Genomic DNA, 12,527 nt, shown 5'->3' with positions numbered 1-12,527 from the left:
GTAATGTGCTTCACAGTCGGGTTGTCATATCCTCATCTACAAAGCTTTTTACTAATGCACTTTACAACATATCTTACAGTACATGGATGAAGAATGTGGCTGCACCCAGTAATAATTCCATTAATTATGAATAAAGCATTTACAAATGACATCCTTATTTAAAATTAGTGATGAACACATTTCGGTTTAATGCAGATGCACTGTGTAATTTGTAATTGGATAAAAAGCAATGCTGGCAGCATGAGGTAGGGRAAAAGGGCCAAGATCTTGTGATCTTTGCATCAGCAAGGAAAGGGGGGAAAAAAAACAGTGGAGAAAATGATTGACAAACAACAAAACATTGGCACAGAGCTGACCAAACTCCAAGGTGATGGTTGAGAGCRATGATTAAAGGTGCTCTGCAGAACTGAAAGGGAAAAGCAGCCCTTACCCACTCCCCTTGCACTGCAGTTGTGTTAATAAAACTCACTCCTGTATTAATAAAGTCTATATTTTCATTGCTTTCTCTCATTTCAGTGTTTTCAGCTGGCTGGCAGCTCACCAAGACTCGTTAGCCACATACAGTTCTCCTTTGCAGTACCTTGGTACCGCTTTGTCCTGTAGGCTCTCGGAGATGGCAGAATATTTATTACAGACAATATTTCACTGAGGCTACTTACGTCAAGAGGCTATAAATACATTACTCTTCCTAGTTTACTTAAGGGATAGAAAGTGAGTAGCTAAGTTTACAGAGCAGGCTCAAGCTCTATTAATGTGTGGTCTGTTCATTTTCATATAGATCTCAATTGTTTGAAATTATTTTCCAGATTAATCCTGTGAGTGATTCTTGCCTTGCTGATCACTTCCGAGCACTGCTGTTGCAGTGGTCATACTCAGGTTATTACATGCATTATGGAAGAAAGGTTAATTAAAACTCMTCAAGCTTTTTTGGTAATAAAGCTGTGAATATTTATGTGATCATAGTTTTCTACTGAGAGCCTTGATCCAAAAAATTCTTATACTGAGGTTCAACTATTTCAATATGTCCCAGCTGGAGATGCAAAAAATCCCAGCAACTCACTTCTAATGGGGAGAAAAGAGCTTTGGTGGTCGACAGAAAATCATCAAACTCCTCCTGATGACTTTTTCCCTGAATTTCCCCAGTTTACAGCAGTCTGGATCAAGGTTTCTGGATAACCCACAGGCCATGGTGTTGTGTTTGTTAGAGCTGTGCRTGGTGCTGGGTGCTGAGGGCAGTGCAAGGTTCTGCAGACTCAGACACTCAGACAAAACAGACCTGGATCCATCAAATAAAGTTAAGGGGACAAAATTTCCATGGGAGGGACCTAGTTTTGGTTTCAGGCAGACTTTTTTGCAGGTTTTCCAAGGAGATGAGACTTCAAGCCAGAGCCAAGCCAGCAGGAACCTTGTCTGAATTATTTTCACATTCTCTTTTAATGTCCAATCCATGGCTGATACCTAATGCAAAGCATGACACCTGACATGGCCCTTTCCTCATATTTTCAAGTTGATAAACATAGTAAAAAAATTTAAAATAGCATTTATTGCCAGCACTGTCAAAGAGGACACTGTGCATCTCTCCTCCTCCCAAACCCAGGCAGTGCAGGAGAGGCAGCTGAAATTACAGGTCTCCTTGTGCAAGACTGCTTTGAAATTCCCAATATTTCTCCAAACCACCAGCAAGTTGGTTTTCAGAGCTGCCTGACAGAGAATTTATTTATTAAGGYCTTGGCTGTTTGCAGCAGTGGCTGGGCAGCGGCAGCTCCGCAGAGTTATCAAAAATCTATTTCCTTGCAGAGTCACAAGTAAAATATCAAACCCCCTTTGAAAAGCCAAGTGCAACATTTACATTTTAATCTCCCCGAACACTTTCGTTTSTGACAAACTGGGTTTTTTGGTCTGTGTGTTATGGAGAGGAAAGGCAGAGGGGTTGGAGGAGGAAGGTTTACAGCCCTGGCAGGGAGCGTGGGCTGCTCTGTGTGTGTGGAACAGTGACCTCCCTGTGTGCAGGGACAGCAAGGACTGTCACCCTGCAGCTCTGCCAGGGCCTGGTGGAAAATAAAAGCAGCCTGGCCCCAAAATCCACAAAATCCAGCAGTGCAGGGGCATCAGACACTGAGCTGGGTGTGAGTGTGTAACAAAGGCACAGGACTGGGGCAGAACAAGGACTGGGCACAGCYTCTCCTGGCCACAAACAGCCCCTGTGGGGCTGAACATGGGCTCCTGTGGGGCTGGCAGTGGCCACTTGTAGCCATTTATCTCTGGGGGCAAACAGCCCCTGTTTCACAGTTTATTGACCTCTCTGCCTGCAGGTTAATTGGGATGGAGCAGGGGCTGGCTGCACCCCAGCTCTACAGTTTGCAGTCTGGCAACAAAAGCAACTCTGCCTTTCCCTCGTTATCAGCGGGGCTGAGGTCCTGCGCTGCCTCTGTGGAGCTGCTGCAGCAAAACATGAATTATGGATGAAATGAAAAATCCCAGCCCGGTGCACAGAGGGAATATGCAAAGTGCAGAGCGATCACCTTTGTGTGTGTGAGCCTTGCTTTGTGCCACCTTCCCATGCAGGAGACCCAAAATGCTCCTCTGTGCTTCAGCCTGYGACTGCCTCACCCAGCAGGGCTCAGGATTCCCTCCTCCCGAGGGTTTGGGTGTTTGAGATGATACCCATTAATCTGAAAAGCGTGCCCCTGTGTTCTCTGGGATCTGCCTGGAAGGTGCTGAAGGTGCTGTAGGAATTCACATCCAGGGGTGCTGGCATCAGGCAGGATGGGGTTTGCTCCTCGCCCTGGGGAAATTCCTGCTGCAGGTTTGTTGCTGAGCACAGGAAGCTGTGTTTGCAGGAGAGGTGATGCAGRAGTCCCTTCCCAGGCTGGTTTTGGGTGCTGAGCCCTGCACAGCCACTCTGCACTCAGAGGAACCCTCGGGGAACCTGAAAAGGTGATTGCTCCCACCAGAGCATCCTCTTCTTGAACCAAACTGCTGGAAAACTGCTTCAAAGCAGTCACAGGCTCTGACTTTAAGACTCTGTAATTTGGGGAAGTTTAGTCTCTCTACTCATAACTTCTCTTTCAGAGAAAATACGCCTTTCAGGAGGTATTTTTAAAATGTCTTTTAATTTTTAAATGTTTTATTTCCTCCCTTGCAAACCCAGCTCTTTGCTTCTGTGCACCATCTAATAAAGTGCCATTTCTGGGTGTGCAATATCAACATCTGTGCTAAAACCAACAGAAATTTTTCCCTGAAGCAATATTTTGCTCAGTATTATTGTTAGGTTTTTTTTTCTCTGTTTAATGGTTTGCTTGTCATGGGGCCTTTTCAGCCTCTTAGTTTCAGGAAATGAAGGTTCTCTGCCTCTCCCTCCTTGTCAAAGACACATCGTCACCCTTGTCCCATCTCCCAAAAAAGCTTTATTTACTGCTCACTAAAACTATGCTGCCCTGTAGAACCTCACTGAATTGGGTGCCTGATATGCAGTAGGTTGGCAGAATTAATTTATTGGTATCTGTATGGCCTTTTGAACTTCTGTTACRTTGATGTCAATAATAATAATAAAAACAAAATATTATTATTTTATTATTATCGTTATTGTTATCCTGTCTTTCCATCACAAGCAGTGATGAACATTCCCCTGTGCATGTATTTAAGCTATCCAGTGTGAGATGTTTTGTTCTTAATTTTGATTATTTTAAGAAGTCCTTTGGCACATCAAATAATCTCCCTCGATGAGGATTTATAGGAAGGTCTTGAGAGCTGTCAGAGTAATGTTTTTTCCAGCAGTGAAAACTCATCCTCCTCTTTGATTTTCATTTCTGTTTTGTCCCGGGTGTAGCTGCAGCGAGTGCTCGGCCACGGCCATCAGGATGGAGATGTGTTGGCAGTTGTTTTATTTTTGATCCCATTTAAATGTGTCAGTCAACTGCCTCGAATCAAAGAAAGTGAGAAGGAGCCTTTAACAGTTGTGATTGAAAACTTCAGACTTACCTTTTTTTTCTTATTTTTATAGACACTAAATAAATGGTTGGCGGGTYCTTGTGAATCATAACATTTCTAAATATATCAAAAAGGCTCTTTGCCAAGCTGCTGGAGAAGGTGGTGTCTATTCCTATTGACTCCTTTCTCCCCTTCAGATTACTTTTGCATTTAATAATTTCAAATCATAATGCAAAAAAATCAAGGACTCTTAACTAGGCTGGCTAAGGCTGTGATTAATGAGAGTGTAATGCAAGCTACTGTACAGCCATTAGAAACCAGTTAGCTAATTAGTGTAATCACAGAAGTGGAAATAATTAAGAGACTATAAAATAGAGGTAACCTAATACCAACATTTTCCTCTGACCCAGAACTGGTGAGAATAGGATGGTTTGTTAGGTTAGGAACAGAGAGGAGTGAAGRTGGAATGTTGTGTGAGTAATCACTGTCAGGGAGGTCTCAGAGCACACACAAGGAGAACASAGCAGATTTTACACCAGCAGAATCCTCTGGCAATGGTGCTTCACACCTCTCCATCCCTCTCCCACCTTATCCACCGCCACAATTCAGTGACAATCAAGATAGGACAAGGAAGGATCTGGCTGGGTTGCTCTTTCTTACTTTTTTGTTCCCTTTCTTCTTTCCCAGGTTATCAGCAAGCACAGTATTAAAACTAACTTCACTTTGCAGTCCCTGAGCCCACCAGGGCTGGTTTCAGAAAAGAGAAATCAGTGTCCTAAGGTGTTTAAGAAGAAAACCCTGTCAGAGGATTCCCTGAGCTCCTAATGTATGGATATATGTTATTCATTTTTGTTTCACAGGACTCTACAGCTGGTTGAAAAATCTCTTGCTAAGAGGGAAAAGCCTTTCTGGGCAGAGGAGAGCAGAGCAGWGAGTGATGAGGGCAGCAGTRAGTGCCAGAGCYRMYCCCAGGAGTTGGGTGCCRAGCAGATGTGTCACCCTTCAACCCTCACCTGCTGCCTTTGCACCCAGCTTGGCGCAGCTCTTGGAGCAGTACCACCACACTGGATCCTGAAAAACCCCAAAAACTGCCCCAGTGCTCCCCATGCGGGATTGCTCAGACCAATGAGATGTGGGATGCTGTGATGGGCTGGATTTCACCCCTGGGGATCAAAGTGACCTCTCCCTGGCTGCTGCACAAACAGCTCCATGTAACAGGCAATAAAAAGTCCTAACCTGTAATTTTCCAGTTGGAATGGGTCAGCACTGCGGCCATCTCCATTGGTTCTTAGCATTTTTGCCACGGTGTTTGCGTGTGTTCCGTTTGACCTGGGTCTAATGAGCAGGGCAGAGGAACGGGAGCTGCAGACACACAATCAAGGCTCAGCCGCCGAGGCTGATGAGTCTGCCGAGACTGCTAAGTGGGTCTTCATTAGCKATTCACATGCCAGCAGCAACTCTTATTTATTCTTCTTTCCTAGGTGAATCTATTTTTGAATATCTTTTGTAGTGATCTCGTCTGGGGAGGGTGGTGGGGAGGATTGCATGGAGGGCACCACTACTGCTGGTTAACCAGATTATCGCCCTGGAAAAACAGGCTGTGACACCGAGCTGGCAGCAGGCTGGAAAGAAGAAACAATGCGATGCCATTTAGAGGAGGAAGGAATCATTTTCCCCAGTGACATCTCTGGTGGGAGGCAGAACTTTATCTTCTCTTTGCAGCTCAAATGAAGCATCACAGCAGAAGCATTAACTGTGTTTCCACGTTTCCAGTTTGTCTTTTCATTAACTTTTTTCCTTTTTTTTTTTTGTGCTGTAGCAGGAACACGCGTTCCAGGGAGGGATTGTGGGTGAGTCACTGGAGCTGCAAGCCCGGGGTGTCCCAGGTGGGTCCCCAGGCTGTGSCACACTCAGTGCTGTTGCAGCCGAATGGACGAGCCTGCTTGGTCTGCAGTGAAAAAGGGAAACCTGATTCATGTCCACGAGTGTGATGGAGAGGGGATTTTGGAGCAGCAGGTCACGGTGAGCCTTGCTCCAGGTGTGCTTTCACCCCACCAGCTCGGACAGGGGAATCACATCCAGGGACATCCTCGAAGATGCGGACGGGACGGTGCCTGAGCGGCTTCACGTTTCATCCGAACAAGCCCCTTTTTCACACTGGGCAATTAAATGGTCTCCTTTAAGCCATCCTGCGGGGCTGCTGGGCCGTTGGGTGCGGATCCTCCGCCCTCAGCCACCTTTGGCGAAGGCTGCCCTCTCCCGACACGCCGGGATGCGGGGGATGCGTTGGCTGAGCCGGGAGCTGCACCCTCTGCCAGCCCCTGGTCCCCGCTGCCCCGAGCACAGCCCCTGCCACCAGCACAGCCCAGCACAGCCTCGGGCATCCCCCCGGCCTCATCACCGGCTGCCTCTGATGCTGGATCCTTCCTGCATCCCCCTCCAGCATCGCGGGGATGCTCCTTGGACCACCCCGAGCRCTGCACTCCAACCAATTTCCTTTCAACCCGACCAATCCCAGCCCTTCCAAACCYGCCCTGTACCTTTCCCCTGCTTTTTGTTTTTATAATCTGTTAGTGTAGGTGTGAATCCCGTACTCCTCTGAGCTATCTTTGCCCGGGTGAGGCTGTTTGTGCTGCAGACTGTGTGGGTGACACCCTCGGGAAAGCCACAGTTTAGCAGAGTGTTGCTCCAGGAAAGTGTTTTTATAAGAACAGGGATGTGAGACAGACACTTGCACCTCTGGGGTTGGCAAACAGCTGATCCATGAGAGATGACTTTTTTCTTCCCCCTTGTGATTTTGACCTTATTYGCTGAAAGTGAAACATCATCCAGCCTTCCAGGAAATACCACAAATCTTCTATCTGACACGGGAACATAAATCTTCTGCAAGGGTTCATCCATTCTGCATCTCAGGTCTCTGGAACTGAATTGTGGACGCTGGAGAGGGAATTCTCAGCATCCTGAAACCAGGGCTGCAGAAGCTGAGTCCCTGTAGTTCCCCAGTYTGAGGAAAAAACATCCCCACGGGGTTGAGCCCTTACTGAGCTGGCTCTGCACCAGTTCCTCATGGAAAAAGTRGGGTTTTTTCCCCCTAAATCACCTTGAGCACCTTCAATTTTTGTGGGAGATGTGAAACCCTTCCCCTCCAGCCCTGTGGATCTGAATGAAATAAAACCCAGCTCTATAGCTCAGAGTAGCCCACCTCTCCATGCTTCAGCCTCCCCTAATCCCCTCCTGGGACAGGCTGTTGCACTGCAGAGATCTCAGGCTCTGCACAYCAGGCTCAGCTCACACCTCTGAGAGCACATTTCCTGTGGATCTGTGGGTCCCTGACCTTGCCTCTGCACAGCCTTTGTGGGTTGTGCCCCTCCTGCTTTTTGGGGCACCACAGAGCCGTTTCTGAGAAGGCAGTGGAGGGGCTGTGGGGCTCATGTGTGGTTATTTGAAGATAAGTTATTTGTGGGAAAACGTGGCAGTAAAATTTTCCACCTCTCACCCTCCACTAGTCGTGTAGGGGACATTATTTTGCTCAAAAAAATCATGCTTTTACATCCAGACTGCTGCCCCTGGGCTGTATCCCTCAGTGTGCAAATCCCTTTGCTTCATGGCTCATTCCTGGGGTAGGGGCACCCCAAAATCCACTGAACCCGGGAAAGGACTCAGAACCACCTTTACACTTTGCTGTGTTTCCCTTTGGATCAGTTCAGTCACATTTCCAACCCGTGCTGGGCATTATGGATTTAACCGAGCCCACAGTGAGACCCCTCCAAAAGCTCCTGAAAGCGAAAGTTTCTTTTTTTTTTTTTTTTTTTTTTTTTTTTTTTTTTTTTTTTTTTTTTTTTTTTTTTCCTGCCTGGACCACTTTTCCTTGTTTTACCACTAGATGGGAGAGTGAGACTGGGCTAACTCGGCTGCTCCCAGCCTTATCCCGGCAGGAATTCCGAGGGGATAACAGAGAGATGCCCGCAGGTCACGCCGCAAATCCTCCCGCCTCGGGAAGGGAGCGGGTCACTCCCGAAATGCCCGGTTGGAGCTGAACCCCAAAAGTTAAGGGGCACTAAAGCTTGCCTGGTGCTTTCCCAAAAGACTCTGCCCTCATGGAAGGGGGATTCACTCATACAAAGTCCGGATACATTCTTGGGGTGAAATACTTGGTGTTTTTCCTCATATCCACCTGCACGAGAGCAGAGGGAGATGGGGGAAGCACTCACAATTCACTCCTCTCATCCACACCCCAAATCCTGCTACCCAGCAATCCAGGTGACCCCAAAATCAGTTTGGGGAGGTAAAGAGTTACAGAATCCCAGAATGGTTGGGGCTGGAAGCGACTTTTAGAGATCACCTAGTCCAATCCCCAACAGATAAATATAAATAAAGCAGCGTTTTCTCCTCCTTTCCATCTACAGGATTTAATTTCTCCTATAGGATTCTCATGTAAAGATCCTCCCAGTGACACCATTTTTCCTGCAGAAAATAAAACTGGGCTGTTGCAATGGTTGCATGAGCAGGAGGAGAATTCATGCTGTGGTCTGACACCACTCACCTCGGGAGCTGCTGTGGGTGAGGGAGGGGACAGTCCCTGGTTCATTAATGTCTGAGTAAATTTCCTTTAACTGCAACACTTCCCAGCTCCTGGAATTTCCCAAGGTTTTGCTGAGACTGGGTTTATTTGGGAATTATATGGCTGTAGAAGCAGTTTCTCAACCAAATCRGATTGCCCAGTTGGGCTCTTTTTATTATTGTTAGGTTGGGGCTTTTAAAAAGAACATCTCACTTCCTGAGGTTTCGCAGATTTTGGCAGAAACCTCCCAGCAGGCAAATTTTCCAACTGCCTTTGTGACTGCATCAGAAGATGTAATCCCTGTAAAACAGAAATTATGTTTTTGGAGGGTTTTGCCCTCTGCCCAACCTTCCTGATTTGCAAATTCTTTAGAGAAGTGACTCAACTTATTTGTTTAATTCCTGGCACAGTTGGGCAAGKGGATGAAATAATTCTAATAACTTCCCTAACTGCAGTGCCCTTGTCTGACATTATCCTGCCAGACAGAAATAGCACCTTCTTTAAAAGACAAAGTCTGGGTTTTTACTGGACCTATCTGCTCTCATTTTCCATAAGGAACACTCACCCCACCCTGGCTGTGCAACGAGGCCACTGAGTCACCAGCATGAAGGATTGACCAGCTCCCTGGGAAAATCCCCTCCAGAGAAAAAAAGAGACGTTTTTCTTCAGTTGATAATTAGAGGTGAAAAAATGTTGCCTCAAAGCAATTAAAAAAAAAAAAATATATATATATATATTCCAGATTTGGATTTTCAAAATCAGCCAGAACTAGTGTGATCAAGGCCTTATCTGACACAGTTATAGAATTAGCCTCGTGATTTCTTCCCCATGTTTACAGGGATAATATTTTCCCAGAGTTCAAAGTCTTCCTCTGCACGAAGCATGTGATGCGCTTCACCATATTTTGGGGCTATGAACCATTAAAAAAATCAATTTCTGGAGCAATATTTTCTATGTTTATAATCTCTGAACTAATTACAGGACTGGAAAATCGATAGCTATCTGGAAATCTTTCCAATACGACCAACTAAGCATGCTACAGATGATGCTGGAATATATTATTCCCAAACACATGCTGCTCCTGACCATCTCCCACATCCCACAGGCAGATGATATCACTGTCAATAAACCTCTGTACTTCACTGCACTGCAATGGCAGCGTTTACCAAAATCTGCAGGGGGGATTGGGCCGAGCAAATCGCTGAGAGCTGGAGCAATTCTTGTGCCAGCATTTTAAACCAAAGACAAAAAAAAAAAAAAAAGAAAAAAAAAAAGAAAGACTCAGCTCAAGAGGAACCTACAAAAAAGATGATGAAATAAAGTGATTAAAGGTTAATGCCTTAGTTACAATGTTGTTTTTTCATCAGGCTTTATTAAAATTAAAAGTAGACTGAAAAGAAGCTCTTTCTCTAATTTCCTAGCAAGAGAAAATCAGTGTTAAATGGGTGGTTTGATGGTGATTGCACTTCGGAAACACACGTAAAGAGGAAGGGTGTAGCTCTGATGAACAGATCTCCTCTTGCTGTACAAACACACYGTGTTGACCGAGGCAACTCAGCTGGAACCAAAGCTCAAACCCTTGTGCTGGTGCTCTCCATCACTTCCCTCACGGTGGGAAGTGGGCATTGCTTCCCTCGTGATGGGAATGGCWTTGCTGGGATCTTCCCCAAAATATTCTGCCCTGAGAGAGCTCAGCGTGCTCTCCCTGCTGGGCTGGAGCTGGTGCTGCTGCTAAATGAGGACAGCAAGCACAGGATTTTCCCCACAATCCCATTTGCACTCCTGCTCGGTACAAGAATGTGACAAATTCTGACCTGTCACAATTCCACAAAATACTTGCTCTGATTTTATATGTTTTCCTTTGATTATTCTCAATAGCTTTTTCATTTTTTTTTTTAACTGAACAGAGGAAAAGCAGGATTTGGGGACATCTCTGCCCTCATTCTTTCCCCAAGCCCACAGCTCTCCAAGGTGGTGATCCTGCTTTGAGTCCAGCAGACTGTGAATTTAAGGTGCAGAAATCCCTTGTGCCAGCCCTCATTTCAGGAGACAAGCCATGATTTAGAGCCACTCCTAAATAAGAACTTGGCAGGCTGGTTGTGCTCAAAGAACTTTAATTTTGGAGCTGAGCACGATGCATGCAATGATCTGGATTGTAAATATTGTTATTGGCAATTTCTGTTTGCATTTCTGCAGCACTCCCACGCGCTGCTGAGGAGCTCCTGTGCACATTGGGACAAATAAAGGAGCCCCTGAGCTGCTGAGAGCGTGCCCAGCCCTGAGAGAGGCCAGGGGTGTTGATCACCCAAAACTCACACTCCAGTGTGGCTTTGCAGAATCCGTCGCTTTCTGCAAAAACTAACAATTAAAAAATACCATGCTTATCATCACCACGGTAAAAATTTCCCTTCTAACTCCTGAATTTGTATAATTCTTCCTTCAACACAGTTCACTTTTGGCTTTGCAATGCCTCTGCCACCTGCTASTGTTTAATCAGAAGCTGCTTTAAACCTCCTACCTCACCTTTTTCATTTAAATTCCTTTGCTCTCGTGATAACAAAGGCAGCTCACACAGTTAAGCAGGACAAATTCTGATGGTCCAGTTTGCAAAGCCAACAGACTCCTATAAAGGCAGGATAACACAAAGTCTGGCCAAAATCCCAGGAGGGGAATTTCAGAAGTGTTTTTCCCACTGCAAGCCAGGACCAGTGGGAAAAGCATCTTTGCTATTTGTTACATCTTTCCTGTTAATGAATTTCTGGCTCAAATTAGAGTTATAATAAAACWCTAAAAAAATCTACTTTTGGAAAAAAAACAAAATCCAGATCTGTTCTTCCTTCCTGGAGACTCACTGCTTGTTCTGCAACAGGAGACGTGAATCATGAAGTATTTATAACAGCAAAATTAAGAAATGTTCATTCAGGCACCAGAAATCCATATGAGAAATTATGGCTTTAAATAAATTGTTTATTGCTATGTTAATCTAATCTTGTAAATACATACACACTTAACTATATTAAAAATGTAAATGCTCCCAGAACTAGACTTCACATGATGAATATACACATATACACTCTCCCTTTTTTTTTTTTTTTTTTTTGTCAGCTCTATAGGTCTTGGGAAAACAAGGTTTGATGGGCATTGAAAAGGTTGATTTCTGCACAGATTTAGCCAAAAGATTGTCACGTTCATCTCAGGCTCCACGTGGCTCACAGGACTGARCCTGAAGAAACATTTTTGAACATCCGCTGGTGACAGAGCGATTCCAGCTCCRGGAGTGCCTCCAGCCAGCAACTTCCCTTCAGTGGCACCGAATTTGCATTCATTAAACCCAGAGTTTTAATGATTTATGGAGATTTGTAAAAAAAAAAAATGTCAGCCCAGAGCTGCTGACACTCCCAAAGCTTCTGACAGAAGTRCAACATATCGTAAATCCATCCCTCTGTGAAATATTGAATGAAAACCAGCACAGCCATATCTGCAAGTGTTAAYATGACCCACAAAACCAGGGATTCTAAAATTATTGGTGTGCCCCAAACCYGAGGAGATAGTCAGACATATAATGACAATAATATAATAATTACAATGTTATGACTAACACTACTAACATATTTACCAGTCTCCTTGTCCTTATTTGTTATCATCATCACCCTGATAATTCTCAGCTCTAAGGTTGGACAAAGGCAGAGATGGCCTTGTGCTTTCAGAAACAAACTCTGTGTTTTGGGAAACAAATTCCAGCTTCTCCTATCCCTTAAAACAGCCACAGATCCTTGGGATAAACCCCAGGAGGGCTCTGGAGGAGCAGACAGCAAGGTGTGCACTGGCTCATGCTGAGCCCCAGGGCTGGAAAAAGTGGAGTTTAAACAAACACACCCCTGGGACAGACTCCTTTTTATTTACAAGTGAATCAGCAGARATGGCAAGGCTGATCGACCATGCCTGCCCAGCATCTCTGAAAGATTTTAACAGGAGACAGAACTCTTCCAGGTGACCTCTGTCCTGCCTTGGCACAGCTTCTCCCTTGTTACCACAG

Source organism: Malurus melanocephalus, unplaced genomic scaffold, assembly GCF_030028575.1.
Source record: "Malurus melanocephalus ecotype Western Australia unplaced genomic scaffold, MMel_1.1 scaffold_428, whole genome shotgun sequence".
Taxonomy (NCBI): Eukaryota; Metazoa; Chordata; class Aves; order Passeriformes; family Maluridae; genus Malurus; species Malurus melanocephalus.
Note: the sequence above shows the minus strand (reverse complement) of the source record.